Consider the following 22986-nt stretch of genomic DNA (forward strand, 5'->3'; position numbering starts at 1 on the left):
CTTTGCATTGACAACAACCACAATTCCACCAGCAACAATTCAGCAACTAAATGAAATCAGAGATGCACCGAAATCTGATGAATGTGCTCGGGTCAGAGAGTACTGTGTCAAAGGATGGCCAGCACACATGCTAAGCAATCCCATTCTCAGACAGTACTATGAACAGAGTGGATGTCTCAATGTAGTTGATGATTTACTCACCTATGACATGAGATTGGTCATTCTGAGAGTTCTGAGATTTGATATACTGGAACAATTGTACACAGGACATTTGGGCATCACAAAATGTCGAGCTAGAGCAAGATATTCTGTTTGGTGGCCAGCTTTCGCAAGCTTGCTGGAAGAGATTATATCAGACAGTATTACTAGTGCTATCCATCGTCATATGTCATATTCCTTTCCTTCAAGACCAGTGTCTGTCAGGGGAAGACCTTGGGATGGACCTCCTTGATCACAGAGGTAATATTATAATAACTAGATTGGTTGAATAGGATCTTCTCATATTTTCTTTCCCCATTTTGGCCTTGATTTTTACCTGGATTTTGTGCCTCCCCTAGGTGATCATGTGATTTATTTATTGAATACCAGGGGTATTTATTGTGATACACAAGGTATGGCAATTGTGTGGGACAGTCCGGATGGCTGAGAAGGTTTCTCCCTATCCACCATTGCTCATATGTCCATATGTTTTGTATTTTTAGTTGCTGCTCTCTGTTTGACTGGCAGCTTCAGAAATGGGTGACACTGTTGCAAACAGCAATTCTAATCAGGTTGGGGCCCAATTAACCTTTCTGCTCTCTGATCCCTCAATATTTATGAAGACCCTGCATCGCCCCTTACAATTGCTGGTCTGAGCTGAATCGGCAGAGCTTAGTCAGTTCAGCAGTTGGGAGGCCGAAGTTGGCCTGGGAAACAGAAGCAAAACCAGTCAGGCTCAGGAGCCAGTCACATCTGTGGGGAAAATGATGGTGATTGAATGGCAGTTGAGAATGGCCTGAACTGTGATGCCCTTGTGGTGGAATAGTGTACCAGGATGAGTGCCCAAACCTCAGCAAGGGGAGAACACCGGTGATGGAACATGGAGTTAATTAAAATTCCAGAAGCTGAGGATTTCCTTGAGGCTGATCCTCTTCTCCCACCCTAATGGTTACAACAGTGGAACTAGAATAGCTTGGATGGAATTCCAGACATAGACTCAATTTTAATGTCTTCAATGTTACTCAAATCCACTAAAAAAAAATTTTCAAATTTAATGCAACATCATGTTTATTATGTTAACGTCACAATATGTCCCACCAGCCACAAATTGTAAGGAAGAATCTTTTCACAGGCAAGCTAAATATACTTTCCTAACCATGCTCCACACTGGGCTGGACAGCCCATTGTCACACCATTCATAGCAGAAGCTACTAAAAAATTATGTAAGCTCCCAAATTGTCATCTGTCAGTTCAATATCGAGCTCCAATAATATCTATTCCAAAACAAAGTTTCAATTCGGTGATTTTTCCTTGCACTGTTCCTGCCTGAACAAAGTACCAAGGCAAACAAAAACAAAAATACCTGGAAAACTCAGCAGGTCTGACAGCATCTGCAGAGAGTAATACAGTTAACGTTTCGAGTCCGTATGACTCTTCATCAGAGTTCTGGTGAAGAGTCATACGGACTCGAAACATTAACTGTGCTCCTCTCCGCAGATGCTGTCAGACCTGCTGAGTTTTTCCAGGTATTTTTGTTTGTGTTTTGGATTTCCAGCATCTGCAGTATTTTGCTTTTATCAAAGTACTAAGGCAAGTGAGCACAGAAAGGACAACTGTCAGGGTGGAGTTGAATAGAAATAGAAATCCTAGAGTTTTATTCAATTATTATTAGAGATCAGAGAGTTTATATTTATATATATATTTTTATATATAGAAGTTTCCCACAAGAGATTAAATGGCTGCGTATAGTCCATGGGAGTATATCTGAACTTTGGGAGGAGATACTTTAATGCGATTGATACTTTGCTTGATGTTTTTTTCTGCTTCTTCTGTCCTGATGTTCTGATCAGCCGGGCTTCTTTTGATCTGGGAATGTGTACAAGTGAATGTTTTGGAGCTCTGAAGACATTGTTTGCGAATTGAACTTGACAAACGAACTTGTAAAGATGCCATGAAGCCAGGTGCCTCCTACCCATGGAAGTAGAGAGTGAATAAATTGTAATTTAGTTCTCCAAGTGATCCTGCAAAAAATGACAGCACTATTTAGAAATCTTTTTCTTTTACAGATAGAAAGAAAAAGTCAGCTAATCTTACAACTTCACCAGATTAACCTCCAAATTTACACGATAAACACCCTGTTCAACCTGAGTGTTAGCCAATCCCATACATATCCACCCAAAATCACTGGCACTGGGGAATATTCATTACTTCTAACAATCAAAATTTTCAGTCAAAATTTTAACCAGGGACAATCTCCTCACTGTCCCCAATTCACTCAGCAAGAGACCACTGTGTAAAAGATATGGCCAATGGAACAGCACCACATTGAAACAAGAGTGTGGGGGAAGGGGGTTGGTGGGGTGCGAGTGATCATATGAGATTAATATTGAGGCACATGTAGAGGGAGCTTTACCCACCCAGGGTAAAGGATCCCATGATTCAATTCAAACAAGAGCAGGGATTTCTCCTGGCCAATATTTATCCCTTAATCAACATTATTAATGAGATTATCTGGTGTTTAAAAAACACAACTACACTCCTGATACATCTTCCATTTTCCTCAGCTGAGGATTCTCCCCCACTGTGGTTGGCAGGGCCCTCAGCTGTGTTCAACCCATTTCCCAGACATCTACCCTCATTCCTTCCCCTCCCTCCCAGGACCATGATAGGGTTCCTCTTGTCATCACTTTCCAGCCCGTCTATCTCCACATTCAAAAGGTCATCTTCCACCATTTCACCCATCTCCAGCATAATTCCACCACCAAACACATTTCCCCTCCTCTCCCCTGTCAGCATTCTGAAGGGACTGTTCCCTCCAACCTCGTCTCTCCACAATCACCCCCAACACGCTTCCCTTGCAATCGCAAGAGGTTTAACACCTGCCTTTTTACTTCCTCTCTCCTCACTGTCTAGGACCCCAAACACTCCTTCCAGGTGAAGCAGTGATTTACTTGTTCTTCTTTCAATTTAATATACTGTGTTTGCTGTTCAAAATGTGGTCTCCTCTACATTGGGAAGACCAAATGCATATTGGGTGACAGCTTTGCAGAACACCTCTGCTCAGTCCACAAGCATGATCCTGAGCCTCCAGTTGCTTGCCATTTTAATTCCCCATCATGCTGTCACACTCACATTTCTGTCCTTGGTTTGCTGCACTGTTCCAGTGAAGTTCAACACAAGCTTGAGGAACAGCACCTCATCTTCTCATTAGGCACTTTACAGTCTTCTGGACTTAACATTGAGTTCAGCAATTTCAATCCATGAACCTTGTGAATTTTGATTCTGCTTTTTCCCATGTGCCAATCTGATTCTTGTCTTTGACATTTATGTTTGTGGACAGAGCTGCTCATTATTCTGCCTTTCACACTCACTCTGGATAAATGCTTTGTTTCTTTAGCACACCCTTTGCTTTTTGATCCATTACATCTTTGGCATTTAAGCTCTCCCACCCTCAAACCTATCCCAGACCTTCCTTTTTGTTCTTCCTCCCCTTCCCTCTTTCAACAACACAAAACTCATTGCATTTCTACCTTTCCTCATTTCTAAAGATGAGTCATATTTGACTGAAAACCTTAACTCTGTTTCTCTCTTCACAAATGCTGCCAGACCTGCTGAGTGTTTCCAGCACTTTCTGTTTTTATTTCAGATTTCCAGCATCTGCAGTATTTTGCTTTTGCTTTAGGAGGAATTTCTGAAACGTGTTCAGGAGAAATTACTCGATCAGCATGTTCCTGGCCCAACTAGAAAGGAGATATTGCTGGATCTAGTGCTGGGAAATGAGGTGGGCCAAATGTACCAAGTGTTTGTGGGGAACATTTGCGTAAGAACTATCGTTGTAGCATAAGGTTTAGATTAGTAATGGAGAAGAGAAAGAAGCAATCTAATGTCTAAATTAGAAGAGAGCTATCTTCAATAGACTGAGAAGAGATCTTGCCATAGTAAAAGGAAACCAAAGACTGACAGGAAAAAACTGCAACGGAGTAATGGGAGATCTTTAAAGAAGAGATGATTCAGGTACAAGCTCGATACTTTCCAACAAGGGCAAAAGATAGGAGAACCAAAGTGTTAGATGTCACCACATTTGTGTAACTAATAAGGCTTAAGTTATCAAATTGTACTACACATTGGCTTTGTGATGAAAAGTCTTAATTTGTATGCATGATTAGGATAATTTGTGAGTTTTGTAATATGTTGTAAGAAGTTTTAGAGTTGGTGTGTCTTTAAATGCCAAATACAGTTGATGTAGCTTTGAGAAAAAAAGAGTGAAGTTATGGTCAGGAAAGTGGTCACAGCCACTTTTAAAGTTAAGCTGAATGATTTTTAAAAATGAAATTAGACTAACTTTGGCATTTATATTGTATGAATGTAAGAGATGTAATTTAATAGTATAATCAGTTTTGAAATGAAATCAAAAATGAAATGACTCACTTAACATTTGTATTGGAATTCCATTTGTTGGAAGAGAGCTAGGAGTGGGTACTTGCTAAGAAGTTAGCACCAGCAAAGAACATTAGTGGTCAACAGTTATTTGTCCCAATTTGAGGGGTTGCCATAAGAACCCAGAAGTGACTAAAGTAATTGTCACAGATTGAGGATTGTTACAAGAATCCAGTATACAGATAAGTTTTAGGATCTAGTATTAAGGCTAAAGTAATTGCTTTTAAGAGAGAGTTGAATAGTCTTTGTTAGAAAACTGTCTTTATCAGAAAGGGAGAGAGAGAGGGAAACATTCAGCAGGCAGCTGTCAAGTGTGTAGCTTCAGCAATTAAGGTGGACTGGAAGATTTAGCAGCTAAGGTTGGGAAGTAGTGGGTTGAAAAAGAATCCACTACAATTGAAGTCTTGGAGTTGCAAAAGGATTTGTATGTAAGAGTTAAGTTGGCTAAGCTAAAATCGTGAAGGACGCCATGAGTCAAGAGACCAGGTTCAAAGAACCAAGAAGGGAAGACCCTAGAAATCCCGGTGTCTACAAGAAAGACAAACCGACACAGGTTGAACTTGTTTATCGTGCTATGCCTCAACTAGTGAAATGTTAAGTATCAAAATTTATTGTCCAATAAACCTTGTTAGTTTGCATTCTAAATTAGTGATTGTCCCTTTTGCCAATATGGTTATTCCTTGAAAAGAATTTTCTTACTCTGGGGTTTAGTATAAATTACTAATCCCTACTAAAGCCAGGGGTGACAAGGGAGATAAAGAATATGACTGGTGAGGAGAGAGTATGAGAATAGAAAGGCAGTAAACATAAAAGGCAACTCAGAAATCTTCTAAGGGCATGTAAGTAGTAAGAAAGTAGAAGGAGGTGGAGTTGCCTCCAGAGGATGATATATGCTTTAATGTACAGTGCAAAGCTACAAGATTTTGCATCAATCTTTACTGTGGACGAAGAATCTGACAAAATATCTGCAGAAGCAGACATTGTAGAGATAATGCATGAAGTATTGGCAAGGTTGGCTATGTTTAAGAGTAGATAAATCACCTAGTCCAGATGGCTTGCATCCCAAACTGCTAAAGAAGTGGGAATGGAGATGGTGATAGGGCTTGCCATACTGTTCCAACCTTCCCTAAACTAATCTAATTGAGTATTTTGATGAAGAGGGAGTTGATAAAGGGAATGCAATGGATGTTTTTTAAATGGATTTAAGAAAGCATTTGACAAGGTACCACTTAAGAGGCTGGTTAACAAAATTGAGGCTCATGGAATGGGAGGATCAAATTGGATAATAAATTGGCTTAAGGACAGAAAACAGTGTGTTGTGGCAAATGGTTATTTTTCAAACTAGAGGACACTAGATGGTGGTAATATCAAGGTTCATTGTTAGGACCACTGTTTATTTGCAAGATCTGTAAATGACTTGGATATTGGAATACAGAGTGAAATTTCAAAATTTTCTGATTACACCGAGCTTGGAGGAGAGGTGTGGCAAGCAATGAGGAGTATATTAATCAATTGCAACTGAAGTATAGATAGACTGGTAGAATGGACAGACAAGTGGCAGAGGGAATTAATACAGAGAAGTGTGATGTGATGCATTTTGGAAGAAGAAATAGGGAGAGAGAATATAGGCTTAATGGTATTGTTCTAAAGAGAGCAGGGACAGAGAGAACTGGTAGTACATGTGGATAAGCCTTTGAAAGTGGCAGGACATATTGAAAGAGCGGTGAGCAAAGCATATGAGAACTTGGGCTTCATAAATATAGGCCAAGAATACAAAAGCAGGGGATTTATGCTGAACCTTTATAAAACACTGCATTAGGCCACAACCTCCAAGATATCTGCCCTCATACAACTGTGGCCTCTTGAACATTCCCAATTTTAATCACAATTGCTGGCTCTGACTTCAGCTGCCAAGGTCCTAAGTTCTAGAATTCCCCCTGTAAACTTATCCTTCTCTCTTCCCCTCTTTCCTCTTTTAAGAACTCCTTAACAAATGTATTTAACTTAGCTTTTGGTCATCTACCCTAAGATCTGCTTATGTGGTTTGGTATCAAATTTTGTTTGGAAGAGTTCCTATGGGTTATTTTACCATGTTGATGGTGCTATATAGATGCAAGCTGTTGTTGTATCAAACCTGTGCTGTACCTGCCTTGAGAGTGTTTGATATTGACACAGTGTGATTGAGATGACTCTAATTTGGACCTTGAACATGGTAAAATATCCTGCAGTTCTTCATGAAATAACAAGGACAGTGTCAAAGGAATAGGTGCAAGTGACTAAATGGCTGTTGGAAGGATAAGTCTCGAAGAAGTTTTTGGAGATGGGGATGGAAGTTGATCGAAGGATGAAAACAAGTGTGTTCCATGATGGCTGAAGACTGACATCATTGTTGAACAAGAGGGAAGAGGCAAAATATTCAAAAGCATTAACATCCTCAGCTTAAACCCAAAATTCATTATAAAGGAAAAGATGGGTTTTTTGTGGGAATATGCAAAATAAGGGAAGTAGATCCATACCATGTGGAAGAATAGCACAGTTTCTTTGCTTGCAAGCTTTGTTGGTTACCTCATGTGATGGAGTTATCTGAAAGAACAAAATGCAACTTAATTTAAGAGGAGTTTAGTTGGTCCATAAATCCATCTCCTTCCACAATTCTAATCATAGACACATTTAATCTGCTGCTACAAACCTTGCACGTTCTCCTATCATGGATTCTACCTGCACCCAACCCCATTTCTGATGTTGGAAGAAATGAGTTGGAAGAAATGAGTTGAATGATATTTCTAAACTTAATTAATTAAATAAGACACAATAAAGATGGCAGGGGAGCTGATGTGTTGCAGCTGTCGGACATCTATAAGAGCCACAACAACCACATTTGCAGTAAGTTTCTAAAGCTTACGGAACTTCGGCACAGATTTGATGAGCTGGAGTCTGAGTTTCAGACGCTGCAATGCATCATGGGGAGAAAGTTACCTGGACTCGTTGTTTCAGGAGGCATTTACACCGCTTAGGCTGGGTACTTTGAATTTGGTTCACGGGCAGGGTCCCAAGGGTGTGACTGTGAATCACGCAGGTATGGGGATCCAGTCAATAACACTGGAGGAGCCTCAGTCTTTGTAATTGTCCAACAGGTTTGAAGTTCCTGCAGCTTGTGTAGCTGAGAGCAGGAACTGAAGGAGGATGAGCAGACTGACTACAACACCGTGATGCAGGAAACCATTCAAATGGGGGGAAGTTAAAAGGAATGTAGTTGTAGTATGGGGCAGTATAGTTAGGGAGATGGCTACAGTTCTCTGAAGCTGAAAGCGTGAGTCCTGAAGGCTGTGTTGCCTGGCTGTTGCCAGAGTTAAGGACACCTCCTCGGGACTGGAATGGTAGGGGAAAAATCTTTGAGCCAAAGACTGGTGTGGGAGAAATGGGTTTTGATCCATGGGGTACTGACACCAGTACTGGGGACAGAGAGAGCTGTACCATTGGGATGGCCTTCATCTAAATGAACGTCCTGGTGAATTGTATAAACAGGACTGTAAAGAGGGCTTTAAACTTTGGCCTGAATTTCACCCAAGTTGGCGGGGGTGGAAGCGGCTGTGGAATCCACCCCCAGCTGCAGTCACATTACAAACACGATTTCATGCTGGATGGCCAATTAAGGTCCGCCCAGTGTGAAACACGTCTTCTCAATGGTCGGGAAGGGCCGGGAGGGGGCGGGGGCCTGTCAGGCGCTGGGTCCAATGGCGACCCAACAGGCTCTTTAAAACCGCCAAAGGCAGCTCCCTGAAGGCTGCCAGGGGAGAATCTTTAGAGTCCATCTGGAGACTGGAACGATGGCCCCACCAGCAGTAGGAAACATCAAGCAGGTGGGTAAGCTGGGTGGGCATTTGGCCCCCTGTCTTTCGGACGAGTGCCTCGCGGTCCTCGTGGAGGAGGCCAGTGTCAGGTGCGACACTCTTGTACCCAGGGATGGCAGGAGGAGGCCATCAGACCTGAACAAAAAAGCCTGGGAGGAGGTGGCAGCCGAGGTCAGCGGCCACGATGTTGTGCAGCGTACATGGGCGCAGTACCACAAAAGGTTCAACGACCTGCTGCGATTGGTAAGAGTGAGTACTGAGTTGGCATGGATCAGTGTGGAGAAGTGTTAAGGACTGGCTGTCCCCCTGCCATGGAGCTCAGGGGTGTTAAATTCTGAGTGGCAATTGTCAATGACCGGAGTTGGCCAAGGGGGTGAGCCCTGGCTGCTTGGCCTGAGTTCCTGCGGGTCGAGGGCCATGACTCGGATGTGCCCTGCAAAGTGCTCCACAGATCAGGTTGGCCAGACTGCAATGGTGCTTCAGACAGAGAGTGGACTAATCAATGCTCATCTGTCCTTTCAGGAGAAGAGAAGCCATAACACCATCGAGAGGTCAAGGACAGGCAGAGGACCCCCCCAAATCTCTTAATTTTGATGAGGTACAAAATGGATGCCTTGGAGCTGGAGTGCCACTACCCACCTTAGTCAGCCCGTTGTGGAGAGGGAAGGTCTCTGGAGAAGGTAAGAGTGCAATGCACAGAGGTGAGAGTGTTGGATTGTGCAAACATTCTTGTGTAGTCTCATCATTAATGGGAGCCTCAAACCCTTTGATCATTGGAAGACAAGGGCACCATGATGCAGATGTCCATTGTCTCACCAGGGCGCCTGGCATGCACACGGTGTGATGACTTAAACTAATGACATGTCGCTCCCTGCTAGAATTGCCAGCTCGCCCCTGAACGCAGGGCCCCAAAGAGCCGCCCTTGATGCCAGAGGACCCCGTGCCTTTAGATGCACCTTTGTCACACACCTTCTCTGCACCAAGCACAAGCATAGATACCAGCACCTCGGTAAGCATTAGATCATCGGCTAGATTGTTGGTGCATAGCAGTGAGGACACTTCACACTTGCTTGAGGAGCGGGTGGAGGCAGAGAGTGACCAGGGTGCCGGCAGTTGAGGGACTGCTGGAGACCAGGACAATGCAGAATCGAAGGCAGATGACGAGAGTCAGGATTCGTCCATTAGATGGCAGATGCTGGATGTCTTGCGGGATGTGCAGGAGGATCTGGGAAGATCCATGAAGGTCTGCATGCCATGATCTGTGTTGTGGAGGAGTCCATGCGGAGCATGAGCACTGCGTTGACTGTCATGGTTGAGTGCACTGCCTCCTCCATTGAGAGAGTGGCGACTCTCATGGAGAGGCAGCTCCAGGGACAGAATCGGGGGTTCCTGGGGTTACACCCAGACTTGCAAGCCCCCACACAGGCATTGATTTTGGGAGATGAAGGAGGCACCCAGTATTCCAGCTAGGTGCCCATCCATCAATGGTGAGCAGGGAGGTCCAGAGTTACCTCATGTTGGCACATGAACTGCCTGTCTTCTCTGCGGGCTCCTTTCAGGACGCTCTGGTTGATGGCAGCAGCTCCTCTGCCCCTCTGCCAGTGACAGTGGCATCTGAGGTTGTGGTGGCTAGGGAGATGCCAGCTGTTGCACAGGCCGCCCCCTCCCTGGCGGGGCCAGCACAGGCTGCACTGGCCAGAGGATGACCAAGGTAATCAAGGTCAACAGGATAGCACAGTCAGCAGGCTGTCTCCAATGCCATTGCCAGCAAGTTGGGGGGCAACAAGACGCTGCACACACAAACGTAAGTTTAAGGCACTGTGAGCACAGAGGGATTGTTCACAAATGATTTTCTGTTCTGCCACATTTTGTTAATATGTTTACTGGTATGACCTTTAACACCATATATTGTTGTGTTCATTCAATGTGAGTACCAACATGATATAAATTTTGTTTGTGTCTTAATGGCCTGAGTATGCTTCACTTGTTTTGTAGGCGCAGGGTATACCAGTATCTCATGCTGGACGTGAGTGACTCTAAACTTTATTGCACAGGCGCTGAGTGGACTTTCGGTTCAAAAAGGGTGGAGGCGGCAGCCCTGCCATGAGGTGGAAACAGATCTTTGGCAGTATAGCTGAAGGAACATTGGATCAAGGTGTGCCTGGTGTCTCTGCCTCCCTGAAGGATCCAGAGGTCTGCACCGCACCCTCAGCGTTCTCCTCACTGTGCTCCTCTTCCGACTCACCACTGGATTCATCCTCTGTGTCCTGTGGAGCTGCCTCAAGATCCTCTTCCTCCAGTGGGTTCCCCTTGCCAGAGCCAGATTGTGGAAAATGCAGCATGCAACCACTGTCAGTGACACCCGCCTGGAGGGTATTGTAGTGCACCCCCTGAATGGTTCAGGCATTGGACGCGCATTTTCAGAAGACCTATGAAGACCATCCTTGTGGAGGCATGACTACTATTATAATGCTGCTCTGCCTCTGTCCTTGGGTGGTGGAGAGCATCATAAGCCATCTTTTCAGTAAATAGCCCTTGTCACCCAGCAGCTATCCATCTATTCGAGCTGCAGCACAGAATAGCCTTGAAGCTGCATCTTGTGGTCGCAACTATTTGGATATTCATCAAATGGAATCCCTTCCTGTTGACAAAGGCACCTGGCTGACACACTGGTGCCTTGATGGCCACATGCATGCAGTCAATGGCACCCTGGATGTGGGGGAACCCAGCAATCGCTGCAAACTCTCTGGCTTGCTCAGCCTGGCTGGCCTCGTCCATACAGAAATGAATAAATGTCAGTATCCGCCTGAACAGATTTTCTGTTACCAGCTTAATGCAACTGTGGACAGCTGATTGCGAGACTCCACAAAGACCCTCACTGACCCCTGGAAAGACCCAGAGGCAAAGAAGTTGAGGGCCACTGTAACCTTCAGGGCCACAGGCATGGGGTGTCCACCTGTACTGTTGGGGGTGATTTTAGACCCAATCATCTACCAAGTGGAGGTCATAGTCTCCCTAGAGAGGCAGAGCCTCCTTCAGCATTTCACTTTAGACATACTGAGGTAGCTGCATCACCGCCTGTAAACCCTGGCAGCAGGATAGCAGCATCTTCTGCAGTCCTTCTGCCTTGGACCACCTGCTAGTCCCTGTGCCCTTTGTGCCTGCACCTCTCCTCCCACAGGTCGCTCCCTGGAAGCTTCATAGAGACACCTGGTCTCCTCCCCCTTCTGCCCCTCTCTTCCTCCTCAGAGGAGGTGCCTCCAGTGGAGAGCGCAATCCCCATTACCAGGGTAACGGAAGGCTGCCTGATACCTGGAAGGGTCCACATGGTCAAAATCCTCTGGGAGCTTTGGAAATACCAATGAGTCCTGAAATGAAGCCTAGAAATGCTAAGGATGAAGCTCAGAACTGAGATGAAGCTGTCAAGTTCAAATAAGCAATGAGCAGCAAACTATCTCCTCAACTCCTCATTGACCACAATGGCAATGCTGCTGACCCTTTTTATCCTGCCCTTGAATGAGGTTTTGTTAAAAGTGGGCTGCTTGCCTGCCCATTTTGCCCATGTGACGAGCACAAAATTGCACAGGCAACGTATAATCACAAATAATTACCTTTTTAATAGCCTTAAGTGGCCTTTTAATTGTTGGCAGGCACAGCTCTGACATCTGTGTGTGCCCACCGACCTGAGGATTGCTCGGATGTGAGATGACGTTGGGATGCTCGCCTGACATCATCTCACGTTATTTCACATCTGTTCTGGTCGGGCGTGCGCCTGCCCATGAGACATAAAATTCTGCTGTATGTTGTGGGGAGGGTGGAAGGTTTACATGAGGGGCAATTCAGAACGTTAAAGAGAAGGGATAAGACAACAGTGCAGGGTAATGATACAGGTGATGATAACCAGAATGTGGATAGGAATGAACAGAGCAAATAAACTTAAGTGCGCACCAGCAAATAAGGTCAAAATAAGCAATCATGGTAAAAAGACAGAATTAAAGGCTTTTTAAAGGCTTGCAGCATTCATAACAAGATAGATGAATTGATAGCATAAATAGAAATAAACACATATGATATAATAGCCATTACAAAGACGTGGTTGCAATGTGCTGAAGGCTGGGTTCTGAATATTCAAAGGTTTCTGACATTTCCAAATGACAGGAAGAAAGGAAAGGAGGCGGGGTAGTTCTCTTAATGAAGGATGAGACCAGCACGTTAATGAAAAACGATCTTGTTTCAAAAAATCAAAATGTAAAACCAGCTTGGTTAGAGATAAGAAATAACAAAGGAAAGAAGTCACTGGTGGGAGTAGTTTAAAGGCCCCCTAAAGTTGCTACAGGTTACTATATATCAAGAAATAATCGGGGCTTTTAAGAAAGGTACTGTGATAATCATGGGTGATTTTAATCTTCACATCAGTTGGACAAATCAAATTGGCAACAGAAGTCTGGAGGATGAGTTTGTAGAGCATATCCGAGACAGTTTCTTGTAATAGTACAGGCTGGAACCTACCAGGGACCAGGCTATTTTGGGCCTGGTAATGTGTAATGAGACAGGATTAATTAAGGATGTCATAGGAAAGGATCATCTAGGCAAGAGTGACCATAATATGATGGAATTTCACATTCAGTTTGAGAGTGAGAAATGTGGGTCCATAATTAGCATCTTAAAATTAAATAAAGGCAATTACATAGGTCTGAAGGCGAACGTGGCTAAAGTGGACTAAGACAACAGGTTAACTGGTAAGACGGTGGAGATGAAGTGGCAGACCTTTAAGGAGATATTTCATAACAATCAGCGAAGATATATTCCATTGAGGAAGAACAACTCTACCAGAAAGATGCTCCACCTGTGGATAACTAAGGAAGTTAAGTGTGGTATCAAATTGAAAGGAAAGGTGTATAATGCCCCAAAAATTAGTGGTAGGGAAGATGATTGGGAAGGCTTTAAAAACCAGTAAATGAAGACTAAAAAATAATTTTTTAACTGGAGAAACTGGTGTATGAGCAAAAACTATCAAGATATATAAAAACAGACAATTAAAGCTTCTACAAGTATACAGAAAAGCAAAGAGAGCTAAGGTGAGCATTGCTGTTTAAAGGGTGAGGCTGAGGAATTAATGATGGGAAACAAGGAAATGACAGATGCTTTGAACAAATTTTATAACTATCTTCACAGTAGGAGACGCAAGATGATCCCAAAAATAGTTGGAAATCAAGAGGTAAAAGGGAGGTGGGAACTTAGAACAATCACTAACACTAGAGAAAAAGTAACGGAAATACTAATGGGACTTAAGGCTGACAAGTCCCCTGGGTCTGGTGACCTGCGTTATAGGGTCTTAAAAGAAGTGGTTGCAGAGATAGTGGACTCATTGGTTGTAATCTTCCAAAATTCCCTGGATTCTGGAAAGGTCCCAGTGGTTTGGAAAATCACAAATGTAACACATCTGTTTAAGAAAAGAGGCAGACAGAAAACAGGGAGCTATTGGCCAGTTAGCCTAACATCTGTAATGCGGAAATTGCTAGAATCCATTATTAAGGAGGTTATAGCAGAATACTTAATAAATCATAATACAATCAGCCAGAGTCAACATGGTTTTGTGAAATGGAAATTGTGTTTGACAAAAATACTAGAGTTCTTTGAGGATGTAACAAACAGGGTGGATGAATGAGAACCAGTAGACTTCAAAAGGCATTTGATACGGTGCCGCATAAATAGTAAGATACACAAGAGAAGAGCATATAGTTTTGGGGGTGATATATTAGCATAGTTAGAGGACTAGCTAACTAACAGGAAACAGAGAGTCAGCATAAATGAGTCATTTTTTGTTTGGCAAACTGTAACTCGTGGAGTGTCAGAGGGATCAATGCTGGGGCCTCAACTACTTACAATTTATATTAATGACTTGGACAAAGAGACTGACTGTATTGTAGCCAAATTTGCTGATGATACAAAGATAGGAAGGAAAGCAAGCTGTGAGGTGGATGCAAAGAATCTGTCAAGGGATATAGATAGGGTAAGTGAGTGGGCAAAAAATTGGCATATGGAGTATAATGTGGGAAAATGTGTGGTTGTCCACTTTGGCAAGAAGCATAGAAAAGTAGAATATTATTTAATGGAGAGAGACTACAGAATGCTGTAGTACAAAGGGATCTGGGTATCCTTGTACATGAATCACAAAAAGTCAGCATGCAGGTACAGCAAGTAATTAAGAAGGCAAGTGGAATGTTGACCTTTATTGCAAGGGGGATGAAGTTAAAAAGGAAGAAAGTCTTGGTACAACTGTACAGGGCATTGGTGAGACTACACCTAGAATGAGAGGTGATCTTATTGAAACATCTAAGATTCTGAAGGGGCTTGACAGGGTAGATAGAGAAGATGTTTCCAATAATGGGGGAATCAAGAACTAGGGTACACAGTTTCAAAATAAGGGGTCTCCCATTTAAGATGGATATGAGTCTTGGATAGACTTGGCTTGTTTCATTGGAGCAGGGAAGACTGAGGGGCAACCTGATTGAGGTGTACAAGATTATGAGGGGCATGGACAGGGTGGATAGGGAGCAGCTGTTTCCCTTAGTTGAAAGTTCAGACACGTGGGGACACATGTTCAAGGTGAGGGGCAGGAGGTTTAGGGGGGATGTGAGGAAAATCTTTTTTACCCAGAGGGTGATGACAGTCTGGAATGCGCTGCCTGGGAGGGTGGTGGAGGTGGGTTGCCTCACATCCTATAAAAAGTACCTGGATGAGCACTTGGCACATCATAACATTCAAGGCTACGGACCAAGTGCTGGTAAATGGGATTAGGTAGGTAGGTCAGGTGTTTCTCACGTGTCGGTGCAGACTCGATGGGCCGAAGGGCCTCTTCCGAACTATGAGATTTTGTGATTCTGTGATGAGGAGGAATTTCTTCTCTCAGAGGGCTGTTAGTGATTGGAATTCTCTCACCTAGCGAGCAATACAGGCTGGATCATTGAATATATTCAAGGCTGAGGTAGACAGACGTTTTGATTGGCAAAGGAGTTATGGGGGACAGACCAGAAAGTACAATTAAGGTTACATCAGATCAGTCATGATCTTATTGACTGGTGGAGCAGGCTTGAGGGGCTGAATGGCCTATTCCCGCTCCTATTTTTTATGTTTTACAACTCAGCATCTGGGTTGTTCCACACCAAACCTCTCACTCTATGCTCACAATCCTAGTAAAATAGACTACTCCATTTCATTTTATACCTTCCTCTAATGTCCTTAAAGCTCTCACACCCTTCTCATTGTTCAGGGTACTTGATATATCTGATCAGAGGAAGGTTAGTGATTATTTGGCTCAGTGTTTCACTATGATGCTCTCTGCTTTTGACCATTGCACTGCTTGTCTTGAATAAGTGTTCCAATCACTAACTCAACTACGATTATGCACTTGCTATCTAACTGCCCATATTCATCCACTCCTCCAGTACCGCACCAACATATGCCAACTAGTATAAATAGATTTTGTCTTATCAAACAAGCCCTCATGGTTTTGAACACTTCAGATCTCCCCTGGCCTTCTCCAGTGAAAAGAGGCCAAAAGGCTTTAGTCTCTCCTGAGATTTAAAAGCCTCTTGTCCTTAGGATCACTTTAGAAAGTCTCTTCTGAGCCCTCACCATGGCTGATGTCCAAAGTAAAATCCAAAACTGGACACTATATTCCATCTGCAGCTTAGTGAATCACTTGTATAATTTGACATCGCCTGTTTCCCTTTGTCTAAAACACTCTTTTTAGACTAGGACCCAATTGTGCTTTTCTTTATACAGTTTCAAAACCTTGTCCTCTCAATGGTAAAGAATTGTGAACCCATGGTACACCCAATTTTAACTCTATGCAAATGAGAAGGTTTTGACCTAGTTAAAATCAGTCTTTCTGCTCCTCTGCTGCTTTTAAAGTTTCATCATTTAGTATCTGCTTCTGCTCATGCAAAGAAATTGTATTACCTCACATTTCTCTAGAAGCTATCTGCCCAATGTCCTAATCTGTTTCTTCCTGGAGTCTCTTACATTCCTCTTCACACAGCATCTGTCACCTACCTGAACAACAACAATAGTCCTAATGACTGTGAAAATGCTGAGAGGTTACAGCTTTCAGTGGGAGGATGTGGCTTAACACAGAATAAACTAGTGCACAGATAAACTTGGTTATTAAGGAATGGATGTCTTCAACCAGTACAGGAGGTGGATACTCTATAGAGATTAGCAACTTGGCATGTTGGGCAGGCTAGAGGACCCTTCAAGGTAAAGATGATTGTAGACTCTTAAACGTCTACAGCACAGAGGAGACCATTCAGCCCATCATGTCTGCACTGATCAACAAAGATCTGACTACACTAAACCCATTTTCCAGCGCTTGGCCCATAGCCCTGGAGGTTATGGCAACGCAAGTGAATATCTAAGTGCTTCTTAAATGTTACGAGAGTTTCTGACTCAACCACCCTTTCAGGCAGTGAGTTCCAGACTCCCACCACTCCCTGGGTGAAAACATTTCTCCTCAACTCTCCTCTTATCCTTCTACCTCTTACCTTAAATCTATGCCCCCTGGTTACTGACCTCTCTACTTGTGGAAAAAGTGTCTTCCTATCCACCCTATCTATGCCCCTCATAATCTTATACACCTCTATCAGGTCCCTTCTCAACCTTCGCTGCTCCAGGGAAAACAACCCCAGCCTGTCCAATCTTCCCTCATAGCTCAGACCCTCCAGCCCAGGCAGCATCCTGGTAAATCTCCTCTGCAGCCTCTCCAGTGCAATCACATCCTTCCTATAATGTGGTGAGTAGAACTGCACATAGTACTCCACGTGGCCTAACCAGCGTTTTATACAGTTCCAGCATAACCACCCTGCTCTTGTATTCTGTGCCTCAGCTAATAAAGACAAGTAACCCATGTGCCTTCTTAAGCACCTTATCTACCTGCCCAGCTACCTTCAGGGATCTGTGGATATGTACACCAAGGTCCCTCTGATCTTCAGCACTTTCCAGGGTTCTACCATTAATAGTGTAATCCCTTGCCTTGTTAGCCCCCACCAAGTGCATTACCTCACACTTTTCTGGGTTGAATTCCATTTGCCACTGCTCTGCCCACCTGACCAGTCCATTGATATCCTCCTGCAGTTTACGACTATCCTCCTCACGGTTTACCACCCTACCAATTTTTGTGTCATCCACGAACATCTTGGTCATATCCCCTACATTTAAGTCCAAATCATTTATGTACACCACAAACAGCAAGGGCCCCAGGACTAGGCCCTACTGAACCCCACCAGAAACAGACTTCCTGTCACAAAAACATCCCTCTACCATCACCCTCTGCTTCCTGCCTCTCAGCCAATTTTGCATCCAATGTGCCACTTTGCTTTGGATCCCATGGGCACTTACTTTCTTGACCAGTCTGCCATGAGGGACCTTATCAAAAGCCTTACTAAAGTCCATGTAGACCACATCAAATGCATTACCCCCATCAGCACTCCTGGTTACCTCCTCAAAACATTCAGTCAAATTTGTCAAACATGACATTCCCTTAACAAATCCATGCTGACTATCCATGATTAATCTGTGTCTCTCCAAGTGCAGATGTATTCTGTCCCCCAGAATTCTTTCTAGTAACTTCCCCATCACCGAGGTTAGACCGACTGGCCTGTGATTTCCTGGTCTATCCCTTCCTCCTTTTTTTGATAATGAGATAATGTTAACAGTCCTCCAGTCCTCTGGCACCTCACCTGTGGCCAGAGAGGATTTGAAAATTACTGCCAGAGCCCCTGATATCTCTTCCCTTGCCTCCCCCAACAGCCTGGGATACATCTCATCCTGGCCTGCAGATTTATGTACTTTTAAGGCCGTTAAAACCACTAGTATCCCCTCTGTCTCTATGTTAACTTCCTCTAATATTTCACAGTCCTCCATCCTGTTGTCTATATCTGCAGACACGATGGGCTGAATGGCCTCCTTCTGTGCTGTAGATGTCTGAGTCTACAATCACCTTTACCTTGAAGGGTCCTCTAGTCTGCCCAACATGTCAAGTTGCTAATCTCTATAGACTTTAATAACCAAGTTTATCTGTACAGTAGTCTATTCTGTGTTAAGCCACATCCTCCCACTGAAAGCAGTAATCTCTCAGCATTTTCAGTCATTAAAACCATTGTGAAGACTAACGCAAAGTATTAATTGAGGACCGCACCCATGTCTTCCGGGTCCACACACATATATATTTAAAAAATCCCTTTGGTTTTTCCTTTATTCTACCCACCAATGCATTCTCATATACTCTCTTAGCTTTCCTAATTTCCTTTTTAAGATCCCCTCCTGCACTTTTTATATTCCTCTAAGGACTCTGCCATATTGAGCCCTCGGTATCTGCCATAAGCTTCTCTTTTTTTCTTAATCCTAACTTTTATGTCCCTTGACATTCAGGGTTCGCTGGACTTGATCCCCTCCTTTGACTTTATGGGAACATATTTGCCCTGTACTCACACTATCCCCTCCTTGAATGCCTCCCACTGCTCTGACACAGTTTTATCTGCAAGTAGCTGCTTCCAGTCCACTTAGGCCAAATCGCATCTCATCTTAGTAAAATTAGCCTTTCCCCAGTTTAGAACTTTTATTCTCAGCCCAACTTTATCCTTTTCCATAATTACCTGGAAAAACTCAGCAGGTCTGGCAGCATCGGCGGAGAAGAAAAGCATTGACATTTCGAGTCCTCATGACCCTTCCACAGAACTGAGTGAATCTAAAGACAGGGGTGAAATATAAGCTGCTTTAAGGTGGGGGGTGGTGGAGAAGTGGGGGGGTGGGGCGGTGTGGTTGTAGGGACAAGCAGGCAGTGATAGGAGCAAATAATCAAAAGATGTCACAGACAAAAGAACAAAAGAACACAGAGGTGTTGAGGGTGGTGATATTATCTAAACGAATGTGCTAATTAAGAATGGATGGTAGGGCACACAAGGTACAGCTCTAGTGGGGGTGGGGTGGAAAGGCTAGCAGGGCATAAAAGATTTAAAAATAATGGAAATAGGTGGTAAAAGAAAAATCTATATAAATTATTGGAAAAAACAAAAGGAAGGGGGGAAGAAACAGAAAGGGGTGGGGATGGAGGAGTGAGGTCAAGATCTAAAATTGTTGAATTCAATATTCGGCCTGGAAGGCTGTAAAGTGCCTAGTCAGAAGATGAGGCGTTGTTCCTCCAGTTTGCGTTGGGCTTCACTGGAACAATGCAGCAAGCCAAGGACAGACATGTGGGCAAGAGAGCAGGGTGGAGTGTTAAAATGGCAAGCGACAGCGAGGTTTGGGTCATTCTTGCAGACAGACCGCAAGTGTTCTGCAAAGCGGTCGCCCAGTTTACGTTTGGTCTCTCCAATGTAGAGGAGACCACATTGGGAGCAACGAATGCAGTAGACTAAGTTGGGGGAAATGCAAGTGAAATGCTGCTTCACTTGAAAGGAGTGTTTGGGCCCTTGGACGGTGAGGAGAGAGGAAGTGAGGGGACAGGAGTTGCATCTTTTGCGTGGGCATGGGGAGGTGCCATAGGTGGGGTTGAGGAGTAGGGGGTGATGGAGGAGTGGACCAGGGTGTCCCGGAGGGAATGATCCCTACGGAATGCCGCTGGGGTGGGGGGGGGGTGAAGGGAAGATGTGTTTGGTGGTGGCATCATGCTGGAGTTGGCGGAAAATGGCGGAGGATAATCCTTTGAATGCAGAGGCTGGTGGGGTGATAAGTGAGGACAAGGGGGACCCTATCATGTTTCTGGGAGGGAGGAGAAGGCGTGAGGGCGGATACGTGGGAGATGGGCCGGACACGGTTGAGGGCCCTGTCAACGACCGTGGGTGGAAAACCTCGATTAAGGAAGAAGGAGGACATGTCAGAGGAACTGTTTTTGAAGGTAGCATCATCAGAACAGATATGACGGAGGCGAAGGAACTGAGAGAATGGGATGGAGTCCTTCCAGGAAGCGGGGTGTGAGGAGCTGTAGTCGAGGTAGCTGTGGGAGTCGGTAGGCTTGTAATGGATATTGGTGGAGAGTCTATCACCGGAGATTGAGACAGAGGTCAAGGAAGGGAAGGGAAGTGTCAGAGATGGACCACGTGAAAATGATGGAGGGGTGGAAATTGGAAGCAAAATTAATAAATTTTTCCAAGTCCCGACGAGAGCATGAAGCAGCACCGAAGTAATCATCGAATGTTCCACATACCCCATTAAGAGACAGGCATAGCTGGGGCCCATGCGGGTACCCATAGCCACACCTTTTATTTGGAGGCAGTGAGAGGAGTTGAAGGAGAAATTGTTCAGTGTGAGAACAAGTTCAGCCAGACGGAGGAGAGTAGTGGTGGATGGGGATTGTTCAGGCCTCTGTTCGAGGCAGAAGCTAAGGTCCCTCATATCATCCTGGTGGGGGATGGAGGTGTAGAGAGGTTGGACGTCCAGGGTGAAGAGGAAGCGGTTGGGGCCAGGGAACTGGAAATTGTTGATGTGACGTAAGGTGTCAGAGGAATCACAGATGTAGGTGGGAAGGGACTGGACAAGGGGAGAGAGAAGGGAGTCAAGATAACGAGAGATGAGTTCTGTGGGGCAGGAGCAAGCTGACACGATCGGTCTACCGGGACAGTTCTGTTTGTGGATTTTGGGTAGGAGGTTGAAGCGGGCCGTCCGAGGTTGGGCGACTATCAAGTTGGAAGCTGTGGGAGGAAGATCCCCAGAGGAGATGAGGTCAGTGACAGTCCTGGAAACAATGGCTTGATGTTTAGTGGTGGGGTCATGGTCCAGGGAGAGGTAGGAGGAAGTATCTGCGAGTTGACGCTCAGCCTCCGCGAGGTAGAGGTCAGTGCGCCAGACAACAACAGCACCACCCTTGTCAGCGGGTTTGATGACAATGTTGGGGTTGGATCTGAGAGAACGGAGTGCAGTAAGTTCAGAGAGAGAGATTAGAATGGGTGAGAGGAGCAGAGAAATTGAGATGACTAATGTCGCGCCGACAGTTCTCAATGAAAAGATCAAGAGAAGGTAAGAATCCAGAGAGAGGGGTCCAGGTGGAGGGAGAATATTGGAGGTGGGTGAAAGGATCCGTTGAACGGGGTGAGGACTCCTGCCCAAAGAAGTGAGCCCGGAGACGAAGACGGCGGAAGAAGAGTTCAGCATCGTGCCGAGCCCTTATTGATGATCCTTCCAGGATATCATCCCTCATCACTGCTATAATTGATTCCTTGATCAGTATTGCTACCCACCCAACTTCCTCTTCTATCCCCCTCTCTATCTCGTCTAAATACCCTGTAACCATTGTACTTACTACCTGGCCAGAGCACCAAACACTGGGAGAGTTAAGAGCATCGCTCAAACATTCAAGAAGAACACGAAGTAACATTTCAACAAACAAATAGAAACACTATTCATTCTTACCTCAAATGGACTCATGATCAATGACAGTGATTCGCACACAATAAGTCAGCAGAGCAATGGCTCTATCAGAAGCCTTGATACCAGCAGATACAGAGCTGGTGAAGAAGGAGCAATCTGAATTACTGCATAGATGGTCTTTTAAAAGAGAGCATTCACACATAGCTGGAAATTCCAAGAAGGAAAACTACATAGTTCCTCCCTCAAATGGATTCGTCATTATTAGCACGTTAAAACTTTAGATTCCAAAAGTGATTGCGAAATTACTTAACCAAGATATGTTCAAATTTCCTGAAACAAGATTGTGCAATTCCTGGAAAGAAACAGTAAAATTCAGCAAGATATATTCAGAATCCAAACTGCGCTTGCTGTTAAAACATGGGGCTGAATATCACACTGGAGCTTGATGAGTGGGGGAGCTCAAAATCTAACGGGTGGCCTGCCAACCGCCAAACCATTAAAATCACTGACCAGTGAACAATTGGCACAGGGCGCAGGGAACACGGTGCCCTATAAAATAGAGCCCTTGGATTCCTTCATTCCCCATCTCAAATCCCTCATATGTGTATACGTTAACCTGAAGGTGACAAAATGCACAATGCAACTTTCAAGGATCATGTTTTGACTCCCTGAAGCAGAACCATGAATACATGCCCTGAAACAGGACCATGTACACACTCCCCGAAACAGAACCATGTGTACACTCCCTGAAACAGGACCATATACACACTCCCTGAAACAGGACCATGTGTACACTCCCTGAAACAGGACCATATACACAATCCCCGAAACAGAACCATGTGTACACTCCCTGAAACAGGACCATGTACACATTCCCTGAAACTGGATCATATACACACTCCCTGAACCATGACCATGTGCAAACTCCCTGAAACAGAACCATGTATACAATGATAAAAGCAAAAACTGCAGATGCTGGAAATCCAAAACAAAAACAAAAATACCTGGAAAAACTCAGCAAACCTGACAGCATCTGTGGAGAGGAGCACAGTTAACATTTCGAGTTCAAATGACCCTTCAACAGAACTAAGTAAAAATAGAAAAGAGGTGAAATATAAGCTGGTTTAAGGGAGGG

The 22986-nt window shown here is 44.4% G+C and overlaps 1 protein-coding gene and 1 long non-coding RNA gene across 3 annotated transcripts in view; one reads left to right on the top strand and one right to left on the bottom strand.

Annotated features, from left to right (window-relative positions):
- Nucleotides 1-1687: 1687 nt before the first annotated feature.
- Nucleotides 1688-22047, bottom strand: LOC121293972. The gene is made up of 3 exons (XR_005946660.1): nucleotides 21894-22047; nucleotides 7152-7218; nucleotides 1688-2219 (listed from the first exon to the last, which is right to left on the bottom strand). It is a non-coding gene; the product is annotated as an uncharacterized LOC121293972 (long non-coding RNA).
- rsad1 (radical S-adenosyl methionine domain containing 1) overlaps nucleotides 4038-22986 on the top strand; it is a 219497-nt gene continuing 200548 nt past the window's right edge. The window contains exons 1-2 of one of the 2 annotated variants that reach the window (XM_041217466.1): nucleotides 4038-4212; nucleotides 9009-9166. The gene's annotated coding sequence lies outside the window, so the exon portion shown is untranslated. The remainder of the gene's footprint in view (nucleotides 4213-9008; nucleotides 9167-22986) is intronic. The other variant, XM_041217465.1, reaches the window with a different exon arrangement.

Source organism: Carcharodon carcharias, chromosome 22 (assembly GCF_017639515.1).
Source record: "Carcharodon carcharias isolate sCarCar2 chromosome 22, sCarCar2.pri, whole genome shotgun sequence".
Lineage (NCBI taxonomy): Eukaryota > Metazoa > Chordata > Chondrichthyes > Lamniformes > Lamnidae > Carcharodon > Carcharodon carcharias.